Consider the following 12,157-nt stretch of genomic DNA (forward strand, 5'->3'; position numbering starts at 1 on the left):
TAGAGTCAGAGGCTTTATAAACGGAGCAGAACTGCGTGGCACAACAGTCAGCGACGGCTTGTAGTTCTGTTCCAGCGGAGTCCAGTAGTATTATTAATATTAATAATAATAATAATAGTAAAACTAATAATAATGGTATTAATAATAATAATAATAATAATCGTCATCATCATCCACAACAGCCGATATTTGTCCACCGCACGACAAGGGCCTCTCCCATACACCTCCAGCCGCTTGTGACCTGCGAAGTCGGAACCTGTTCTTCGCCCTGAAATTGCTTATTTTTTCCCTCTATCGAGTTGTCTTCTCCTAAGTCTAGTCTCGCCCCTCGGTCCTTACTGTGTTACCCCGGGGGTTACTCGTCTGTCTTTTCGTTAAATTACATGGCCACCCCGAGCCCACTGTATTTTTTTCTTTTAATTTAGACTTTGAAGCTTTCCAAATGAATTTGTGCAATGAGCCAGGACACTCAGTTGCTGTATCTAGGCACTGCTCCTGTCATCCTTCTTTTCGCGGCCGGTTTAACTGACTTGGCTTTCCTTTCAACACGTTTCGTAAGGCGCGAAGTTTCTCTCCATAAATCATTTTTGGTTAGAACGAATTTCTTGTACGCCAGAGGGAATCTCGTGCCCATGGCAAAAAACGTATTTTTGTTGGGAACAGAGACATTCCCAATGCAAGCAACCTGCCTTCATCGTGTTAGCGCTAGATGATGCGCGAACAGTATACTGTTTATGTCGAGTCGTCTGCTGGCACGTCCAAAGTGTCACTATGGGTTCGGATAACCATAAATATCGCGCGTGCAGCAGAACATTATGTAAATTATACTTGCGCGGCACGGATTCTGCTTTGCTAGGCCACTTGAAGCACAACTTGTGTTTTTCTTCTATGCCTTTTTTTTTTCAGGCGACAACGGTTCTGTGTAACACCGAAAAACCTAGATCTCGTGTTGGGCTTTTGAGCAGAAGTAAATTTAGCATTCGCCTCTTCCCTTCTTTAGTGGCTCCTATAAAAGTAAACTATCTCTTCCAGTAGCTCCAGGTTGAATAGGATAAGCTAAAAGTAGATTTTGTGTCCCGTTATTCCCCATTTACAAGTGCGCTTTGTTTGCATAATCTTACAACGAGCACCTTTTCCCAGTTTTCGTTATTGAAACGCATGTCCATGAACTATGTGATCTACAGACGCCCTTCACAGAGGCCTTGAATCGAAAATATATAGTTGCCATCGCATTGTTTCGGAACCTTACGTGCACGAAGTAAAAAATATAGATGGCCCCTGAAGCAAGACCTATTAACGCTGCCAGCAACGAAAGAGCGCCACAGACTTCATTAGTTGTCAGTAGCAGCGCACTCTGCAGGCGAAATGGGCACAAGGGAGCCATTTCGCGAACCCCACCGAAAATAGCCGCAGCTTTCATCAGACCAGTATCCAATCAAACAAAAGCGCCTGGTTTAATTACCGCACGTGATGCTTTTCTCTGTGTGTGTGTGTCCTGTGCCTTTTTTTTTGCTTATGCGCGACGCGTCGCGATCCGGATGATCCGCGCAGTCTATAAACGCCTCCCTGCTCAGGCAAGCATCATGGAGGCTCAGTGTTGCTGAGTAATGCTCACACGAGTAATGTTTATTGTTGGATCCGCATGAACATCGACCCGAAACACCATCAATATCGGCAAACATGACCTGTGTGTGGCCGGGCGATCAAAGGGCAGTTGCCCCGGCCAGCGCAGTGTCGCCGAGCCTCATGTGTCATACCAATCGAGCCCCCTGCTCACACTATACCCTGCCCAAAGTACAAGGAAAAAAGGCGCGGTTCAACCGGCCCGGCCCCGAAACTTGCTCGTCTTCCGTCACCCCGTGAGCCAGCTTCCTTGTTAATCAGGAGACTACTTGTAATAAGCGAAACGCACCACAAGTACGCCACCCACCTGCCGTACCTTTGCTTGTGGAGGGACGTTCTATACGCCCGGTGGACTTTGCTGAAGTTTGCCCTTCGAACAAACCTTAGAGTCAACGTTTCACATTACACTGATCGTCAGGGTTATTCTGTAACGCGGTTATTTTGTGTCTTAAGCTCTGAAGGGTCGTAAAGACCCCCCTGTTGTATCACTCAGAAGACGCCATCTACGTTGCGCACACGCCAACGTTGCGCACACGCCCTCCTCCGCAACATTTTTAGGTACACTTCGTTACTTTGGTCCTCGCTCTATTCGCGCCTCATTTCTTATGAGGTACCGAGACGTTTCAATAAAACTCCCCCACGCATTGTTATCCCAAAATTGACGTGTAACTAATCCTGGCAGTATGAAATATCACTTTTCGCTGATTCATAGAGGTTTTAGTTCAATTAACGTTCTTGGCAAAGTAGTGTAAGAGTGTACACTCCAATTATCGGGCTAGAGGGCCAAACGAGAGACCTCTGTGGGATTGCGGCCTCTATATAATATAGAGCGCCGTTTTAATTTTCGCAAGGGCTGCATGTGCCCGAACTCAAAGGGCTCAGCACTCACAGGGCTGAACGTCCATGTGGCCCTGAAGCACCGGAGAAGCAGGAAAGCGGAATGTTTTCCCAGGACGGTAATTTGTGCAGCTGGAGAAGGAGTGATCGAAAACCTCCAGGGACGCCAGTCATGTTATGGTATAGCTTGGAAAAGCGTCAAAAGCATCAAACTTTAGGTCAAACAAAATTTAAATACCTGATATGCTTGTCTCTATTAAACTTATGCTACTTAATAAATTTGCAATCTCTCAAAGTTATCTCAAGTTAGCCGCGAATTTTTTACAGTAGAGATAGTTCATCATCATTTTTTGATGTGCATGGATGGCCATGTTTAATGCGGGTAATATGATTCTAATAATTTCTGCTGTGTAAGTGGTAAATGTGAGGAACGAACTTATACCTAACATAGAAACAGTGGCATGATGTCTAGCGTACATTTATTATTGCATAAGCGTTACTTAACTCGGCAGGTTGAAAACCCGGAGTCGTGGCCAAGAGATGCAATTTAATGCAATACTGCGGATCCGCCGTAGAGTTTCATACTAATACACACCAGATTGAAATCTGATGCCACTGTCTAGGGGAGCCGCGCTTCAGCGAGCGTTCCGTCATGTACCGGGCAGGCATGTTCAACTTGTCCTTGGCATGGCTCACGAACAGGCTGGAAAGTTGCCTCTGGCTGCAAAAAAGCAACAATGTTACTGCAGAAGATTACTCGAATTTATTTTGTTATAATAAAATTGAACCCCCAGAAAGTTTTATTTGTCAGGGATTATTTAGAAGTTTCAAGGAAGATGAACATGAAAACAATGATACCCATTTTTGTTGATTTCTTCGAGACAAAAAAGAAGCCATGTTCCTAACCAAGCCAAGTAAGCGAGGAACGTCGCTAGCTGCAATGGCGCCCCCGGAATGCAGCGCCAGATTTCCCTCTATACTCGGTTGCAACTCAAGAATGGCACCACCTCATGTAGTGTATGACTCCGCCAAAGCGCCGGACCCGTGACGTCAGTGCGCGTGCGTTTTGAAAGGGGTTTGCTATAAATGCGTGATATCGTCTGCCTTGTCTCACGCAGTTTGTTTGTCGTCACTGGAGTCGTTTATAAGCATATTAAGTCAAAAAAATCATGGAAACGGATCACGCCACGTTCAAAATATTCCCAGTAACGCCCTACTTGTGCCGCGCGGAGAAACATCCAGCTACGGTGATAAGGCACAGCGGCAACTTCCGGTACCGTTCTTGTGTTGTCCCCGAGTATAGCCTTTATTAGTATCAAAATCTATGGGTTCCGCTTCCCTGCAATTCTGCACTGGGCAATTGTTTTTTTTATTTTAAGGGAGTGAAATGGCATGCACGTTGCTGTCATTCGCGAAATTTTCTTTGTTGGCGGCATGGAATAAAGACTCGGGTCGTTATGGTGAAGCTGAACCACGGTTGTATCCGTGTGTGGCCTACAAAATGGCCAAAGAAGGGCACACGAAATGGCCGACAGCACAAAGAATAAAAAGAACAGATGAAAGAGTTCTCGGGGTGTCCCAGATATTCCGCAGTAGCTGCCACGAGCAAAACAAAGTAATTGAGTTCAAAAAATATTGCGCAAATTTGCGCCTAAGAATCGAACAGCAGGCATCCGGGATAAGAGACGAGCATGTCTCCCCAACACTACCACAGCTGGCTGACTCTAAGTGTCTTAATGCGTTGTGGCCTTAGGAACGGGCAATGAGCAACCTGCAGGAGTAATTTGAGCATGCTAATTGCTGCGGTAGAAAATAAGGGCGGAGCAAAGCACGTTCCCAATAAGTGCACTCTTTATTGGTGATATGACCGCCGGTACGTGCCGAGTCACAGTAACGGAAAGAAAGAAAAAAGAGGAATAGGGAAAAGGAAGGCGATAAATATGCGAGGCCACGTTCGTTCAGCAGTTAGACACTAGTAACTATACAGGGGGTCCCAGCTATCATGCACCAAGATTTAAAAAACGAGAAATTGCGTAACTCGAAGAAAACCTAGTGCATAATGTTTCCAGTACTGTGAAGAAGCGGAGAGTAATTTTTTTCGTTAGTGAGACCTAATTTATTAATTGTAATTAATTATCTAACTCGAGAAATACTGTCCTAATCACTAAAGTGTCAATGACGCACTTGTAGGTAACCACGAGGGGCATTTAACTGCGCTATTTTCCGCGACGAACTAATTGCATACTCATTTATTCTGACTGATAAAGGAAACCCGCAAAATATGAAAAATGCCACGTGACGACGCTTACGCGCGCATTGTAAAGCAGCGTCCCCAAACAAAGCTGATTGAAAGCAACTGCTTTGCGTGTTACCCGCCCGAAGAGACAGCGCATCACCTTGATAATAGCATGCATGGAAGGAGCAGCAGCAGCAAGATTCGCGGGACGCGTGTGCAGATAAGGAACAAACTCGGTCGCGATTTCTTCTTTCTTTCTTTTGTCTATTTCATTCTGGCTAACTCAGAGGCAGCGTGTTTGAGGGCGTTGCTTTAGGGTGCGCGCGGAGGCGCCGTCACGTGGTATTTTTCATATTTCGCGGGTTTCCTTTATCAGTCAGAATAAATGTGTACGCAATTAGTTCATCGCTGAAAATACCGCAGTTAGATGCCCCTCGTGGTTACCTACAAGTGCCTCATTGACACTTTAGTGATTAGGACAGTATTTCTCTAGTTAGATAATTAATTACAATTAGTTAATTAGGTCTTATTAAAGAAAAAAATACTGTCCGCTTCTTCACAGTACTGCAAACATTATGCACCTGGTTTTTTTTTTTTTTTTTTAGTTACGCCTTTACTCTACTTTTAAATCTTGGTGCATGATAGCTGGGACACCCAAACTATGACTGTGTACAAACGCACTGTCTAGAGTGCCGTCCGACAGCTCTTTAGCTGGGCCTTGCAGTACCGTCCGACGGCGCTGCAAGCGTATGCTCCAGTGCTGTCCGGCCGGTCCGGCGCTTGAGCGGCTCATCCACGGAGCTTTCAGGACACGGCCAGTAAGGCGCCTTCGAGCTTAAAGGAGCCATGAAGAGAAAATGCAAGTTGGTTTTATTCGAAAGATTTCGTGTTTTATAGTGCCCCCAGCGCTTGTCCGGATACAAACGGTGCTTTATTCACTGAGAAATTAAACAATTTAGGTTAAAATTTTGATTTTCCCGCTCAATCGTGCGTTTTCGTGGTCCCAAGTGACATCACTGGAACCGACCACTCTGCAGCCTAGAGTACCTTCATTCACGCATCCGCCGTACAGGGTAGAGACACGTATACGCTGGCACCGCCATTTTCGGTTGCTCGCTCGCCGCCGAAGCAAGTCATTGTGTCAAAACCGCGCTAAAATTATCGCCGCAACGCGGTTTACTGAAGATTTGAGTCATATTGTCTGTTTCGCGTTGCTAGGTCTCGTGGGAAACGAAAAGAATAACGCGTTGAGCCCGTTGGCCCAAATGCGGCGGCACGGGACCATTCAAAGGTTGTCTCCACCCTGTACAGCGGTGTTGGTTTGTTCCCGCGTTTCTTTACGTTCCGTAACCTAGATTGCGCCACCATACCGTGGCAAGCGTTTGGTTTGTTTTTGCCCGCATTTAAACCTGGCTTGTTTTTGTTCTGGGAGAAAATATTCGTTCCCTGAAACAGTGCTCGCTCGACAAATGGGGTCACGTAAGACACCGTTGCTTGCGTCAATCGGCCAGTGTCCTCTGAAACAACCCCAAGCCCCGTAGTGCTGTGCAGCGAAACCAAGCATGCTGTGCGCAGTACGAACAGCAGAACGCACCAGTACTTCTATGTTTACATGTGCTTTCGTAACTTCCACTGTTTGTCCCATCATTCTTATTGCTTTGTAAAGAATGTGCCCTAAATTTAAGCGCAAATCGCTCGTTCGTCTAGTTTGTAAGTTCTACCTAATTTGCGTCTGCTTCTGCCAGCCTCCGCCAATCGCAGAGCTTAGCTCATGTGACGACATAGGTTCTGTTGCGGGAAATGAGCTGGTGGGTCGCATGACCATTCCCGTTTTTCCTAATTATGTAGCTTATTTGAGCGAAGCTTACGAAAAGTGGTGTCAGTATGATTCTAACGAGACAATCTTTTGAATGAACCAAACTTGTGTTTTCTCTTCATGGCTCCTTTAAGTAAGAAAAGTTTCTCATGACGCACTAGCCAGCTCAACATCGGACGCTCATGGGTGGTTATATGAGCCGTTGTGTTAATGTATTCCTGTGAGCAAGCGAGCCGAAACCAACGTGCAACGTGCGCTCACCCAGTGACTCGCGGGCACGTCGCGCGCGACGGGTGTTGCGAGATGAGGCGGAGTTCGCACTTGCGACGAGTTGATGCGACTGCATTTAGCGGTGCTGACCCGACCTGTATGACTTCTTTGGTGCTTCAACCATTCGCAGTCAAAGAAAAGTGTTACACGAACGTGACAAAAACAGGTAGAAATCACTCTAAAACATATGCTACTAACCTGAAATAGTGCAGAAAGCATTGCGTGTTGAGGGAGGGTTGAAAATAACGAACTCAAGCAGACACTTTTCAATATATTGTTGCAGGAATACACACGTTTGCTTTTTCGCCACAGCACTAGTACCCCAGACTGCCAGGTTCGCTTCCATTCCTTATGATCGCTTCTTTTCACAGATGCAGAAGTTCTGGCACCTTCGGTCTGCACGGTGTTTACCATAGAGTTTCATACAACAAAACTCCATATGTGTTTACTACTCGCCGCCGTCCCGCTATCTATCTAGCTATATACGAAGATTACTTAATTCAAACACGTTACTGTTCGCTGCTTCCCACGCTAGTCATCGATTGGTACATGTGTACGCTCAAGCCACTGACCAAAGAACCAAAGTACACGGGACGCTGCTTCCCAGCCCAGCGGGCCCGCCTCGGCGGGCCGGGCCAACTCTGGCCGGGCGGCGGCTCACCGCCCCTTGGCATACTAGACGTAAACAAACTTTTCGTTTCCGGTGACTTCGGTCCGGGAGCGATCGGCTCCGCCTACGAGGAAAAGCGACGGCCGGCTCATCGCTTTGCGATGTTGCGCGACGTGGCCACCATTCACTTAGGTAGGCTTAGGTTTCGGCTGGCTTTCTCACAGGGATACATTAACACTACGGCTTGTATCACCACCCGCGAGCGTACGATCTTGAGCTGGCTGATGCGTCGTAAGAAACTTCTTTTCTTTCGTATAGGTATATCTTAAGACAACTGAATCTCGAAGGCGCCGTGCTGGCCGTGTGCTGACAGCTCCGTAGATGAGCCGCTCAAGCGCCGGTCCGGCCGGACGGCACGGGGGGAGCATACGCTTGCAGCGCCGTCGGACGGTACTGCAAGGCCCCGCTAAAGAGCCGTCGGTCGGCACTCTAGACACTGCGATGTACAAAATGCACAGGTATTTTCTATATAGTTATGCCCTCACCTCTCTATCATCATACGGGTCACCCTCCATCTATGCTCATTCTACCCTTCCCCCTGCCTCACACAGAGTAGCAGGCCAGAGCGTATACGATCACGCCGACCTATCTGTATTTACCTTCCATTCAACAAATTTCTCTCTGTCTCTGTCTGTCTCTCTCTCTCTCTCTCTCTCTCTCTCTCTCTCTCTCTCTCTCTCTCTCTCTCTCGCTGTCTCTCTCTCTCCTCTTAACGTTTTCTTTTTGTGAACTTAAATGTCCACTCTCGCAACGCGAAATTTGCATAGTACAGTTTAATTTCAATTCAGTGTTGTTTATTTCGCCTCTTTATGGTACAGACGGAAGGACCAAAGAAACAGTGGCGCCCAACCACTTTGACGAGTCCTGCAGTCTTCGTTTTCGTCGTGGCAGAAGCAAGAGCACTTCAATCGCACTACGTCGACAGCCCAACAGGGTGCGTTATACACGGGAAATTGCCCCTGTGCATGATTACACATTGCACAAACACAATGAAACCTTTGATTTGGTTATATGTGTTCGGACCAATGAATACTTCCTTGATATTTCGCACCGCACGGAGGCGACGAAGCCTTGGGAAGTGCCGAAATTGAAGAATGGCTACGGCATCGGCAGAGACGCCTCCATTCTTAAACGAAGAAGAAGTGTACCGGCACGCCTTGCTCTGGGTTAGCATTCTGCGGCAGCCACCGGACGCTTTGCTTCAGCCATGCAGTCCTGCCTGCAGAGGCTGGCAGAAGGCAGGAAGGCCCGGCGAATCACTTTATTTAAGAACGGGGACCGCTTTGACCGAGGCCTCCGCTATGCGCTCTCCGCCGACAAGGTGCGCACCTTCGAGGCCCTCCTAGAGGACCTGACACGAATTATGGGCGACCTTCCCTTGGGGGTCCGCTTCATCTTCTCCGTGGACGGACAAGTGCGAGTGTCCCAGCTGGAGCAACTGCGCGAAGGCGGCGTGTACGTGTGCTCGTCAAAGAACCATCTCGTGCAGCTCCCCTACGGGCGCCAGGGCCCACCGAGGCCGCTCTGGAACATGGGGAGCAGACCTCGTTGCATTCAGGGGACAGCGTCAACGGCCGCCACCAGCCACCCGCCCTCCTCCCATCGCGTGCGGTCGAAGCTCATCACAGTGATCCGCCATGGAGTGAGCCCAGAGGTGGCGGTGCAACATCTCGTGGATGAAATTACAGCCGGATCGTTTAGACAGGTCATGGATGATATCAGACGAAAATTAAGAATGGCCTCTGGTGCTCTACGAAAAATCGACACGTTTTGTGGAACACCTGTGACCTCCCTGGAAGACTTCTTCGGGTCGGACAGGCTCTATGTAGCGTATGGCGCCGAAGAATGCTTTATGGATGACAACTGTACAGGGAAGGTAGAATGGAATGGAATAAATGGCCACAGTCAGCTCCGCAGGAAAACGCGATTCTTCAGTGCCCCACCAAAGTCCCCCCTTTCCGACCAGACATCGCAGCTAAACGTTCACAGATCCCCTTCCAAGTCCACCAAACCAACCACCAAGCTCCATCCAGTAGCACTTCCGGAGATGGTGGCCCGCCTCTATCACTTGCGAGAGATGCTGGGCGAGGGAAACTTCTCCAGCGTGTTCCACTGCATCTCCAGAAAATCATGTGAGGAGTATGCCTTAAAGGTAGTCGATAAAGGCAAGTGCAAGGGCAGTGCGCAACTGCTTGCCAACGAGGTGGCCATCCTGAGGAAGGTGAAGCATCCCAACATAGTGCGTCTGGTGGAGGACTTTGACGTTGGATCTGAGCTCTACCTGGTCATGGAGCTCGTCAAAGGCGGCGATCTACATGGCGTCATAGCGAAGGTGAGGAAGTTCTCGGAGGCTGTGGCCAGCCGGCTTGTGGGGGACCTGGCGCGTGGCCTGGCGTACCTGCATGACTTGCGCGTGGTCCATCGAGACATCAAGCCCGAGAACCTGCTGCTGAGTTTCGGGGGCATGCTGAAGCTGGCCGACTTTGGTCTCGCCACCGAGCTACCGGCTGATGGCTCACTGCTGTTAGCTGTGTGTGGCACACCGGAATTCCTCGCCCCCGAGATTCTGGCCGAGACTGGCTATGGCCAGCAGGTGGATGTCTGGGCCATGGGAGTGGTCACCTACATTCTGCTGTGTGGCTTCCGCCCATTTGATAGCGAAGCCAACGACCAAGAAGAGGTGTTTTATCAAATAATTCACGGCCAGTTCGATTTCTCGTCCCCGTGTTGGAATGGTGTATCGGCCACGGCTCGGGAACTGATACAAGGATTACTTGAGGTGGATGTCGCGCTGCGGTTGACTGCTATGCAAGTTCTTACGCACCCGTGGCATCAGAAGTGGTGGCATGCGGCAGACTGGGAACGCGACCCATGGCAAGTGGGCTTGCACTTCCAGAGACGCCGGCGGTCAAGCCCAGAGTCTTCTGTCCCCCTGTCCCTGTCTTGACGTGGCTCACACTCCCTTCGGCAACCCCATCGTGTCTAGCAACTGGCAACCACTGTAGGATCTAGAACGTTTTCAATGAGCCGGAGTGCTTTGCCAGTGAGCGGTTGCTAACCGCGCACGCACACCACCAGGTCATCCGCTTTCCATTTGGGATCCGGGCGAGCACATGCTTACCCGAGCGGTGAGCAAATAAGCGGGCGAAGCTACAGACAGCGCCGCCGCAATGAAGAACTTGACTACGATGCTCAATGCTCAGAGCATTTCACATTAAAATCGAACATTTCAACAGTGAACATAGCTTTCCGTCGCAGTGTATCCCATCACGGAGAAACAACCGAATAGTTTTGCCATGAAAGTGACCCATTGCTAACTTATAGTGTAATCACCAGTTAACAAAACTGCGTGCATGGTCGTGTTCCATGTGGCCTTTGCAATACAGGGTGAGCTTGGGAAAAAGTGTTTCTGCTCTGAGTGCCCAAGTCGCGCTATACGAAGGGATTCGAGAGTAGACTATCGACACATTTCTGTTGTTAGCCATGTCTGCCTATGCGAAACCAGTTTTAAACATGATTATGAAAATTAACGCACAGACATTCCGTGGTATTGTCAATAAATGTGTAAAGAGGGTGTTGATTTACGAGGCTCTTCCCAGCGAAGGTCCCGTAAGTACATCTAGCCTGCGAGCATATTACCCGAACGAGACAATGACTATAGAAAGAGCGGGGGGGGGGTCTGATAGGTATTGTGTCTTACCAAGAAAAATTGATCTAGGCAACTGTAACTCGCACACTACTCAGCCTATTTTCCCAAAAAGTCCACGCAGTTTCAGAATTAGTACACTGGATTCTGAGGCCCGTGAGAATAACATTATTCAATTTTCAGAAGTTGTAGAGCCACTGTGCTAACGGCTTTCTCACTTCAAATTCGTTGTAAAGAACGTTACAAACTCTGTGGCGTGACACCGCCACGTATGTAGCAATAGCTTTGGCTAACATTCATCAGTCTTGCGGGATCATGTAGTCGGGGTGCTTTCATATTAGCAGGCACAGAGACAGTCTTTACAATGAGTTTCTCGCTTTTAATTCCTAAATCACCAGTTCCGAAATTGGCAACGTAGTGTTTAACTGCCGGTTACCAAAGACTATCACACTCAATGTTTGCTACATTTTATTGTGGATCCGCTTCACACCTTTTTCTTTGAGAAAAAATAACTTTATTGGGCGATGATGATGCTGACTAACGAGGAAGATTGGAAAGTTCAGACTTTTATTGTTTAGCCAAGAGCAAGACACCCAATTCTTTGATTACCCATTTCGACCCATACGGGTTTGTGCGATATATGTCCGACACTAGAAGCACAGACACTGCTTCGCGTAGTAGTAGTCTTAAAGCGTTGTTAAGGAATGGTGAAGCAAAATAGTGAAGTTGAATTAGGGCGACGTTGTTACAGAATAAGGTACCAAAAACGAAAGTTGCTCCAAACCAATTGCCAGCAGGAACACATGGAGCTCTGGCTGAACAAGAGGCTCGCGATAAGGCAAGACGTGAAGGGCGTCTGTAGATCACATAGTTCATGGACATGCGTTTCAATAACGAAAAATGTGAGAAGGTGCTTTTTGTAAGATTATGCGAAGAAAGCTTACATGAAAATGGGGAATAACGGGACACAAAATATACTTTTAGCTTAACTTATTCAACATTGAGCTACTGGAAGTGATAGTTTACTTTTATAGGAGCCACTAGAGGAAGAGAAGAGGC

The 12,157-nt window shown here is 48.1% G+C and overlaps 1 pseudogene; it reads left to right on the forward strand.

The window, feature by feature from the left end:
- The first annotated feature begins 8,546 nt into the window (after positions 1–8,546).
- Positions 8,547–12,157, forward strand: part of LOC144158157 (serine/threonine-protein kinase DCLK1-like) — a 62,373-nt pseudogene continuing 58,762 nt past the window's right edge.

Source organism: Haemaphysalis longicornis, unplaced genomic scaffold (genome assembly GCF_048455015.1).
Source record: "Haemaphysalis longicornis isolate Haplotype H1 unplaced genomic scaffold, Haemaphysalis longicornis Haplotype H1 scaffold_1, whole genome shotgun sequence".
Classification (NCBI taxonomy): domain Eukaryota; kingdom Metazoa; phylum Arthropoda; class Arachnida; order Ixodida; family Ixodidae; genus Haemaphysalis; species Haemaphysalis longicornis.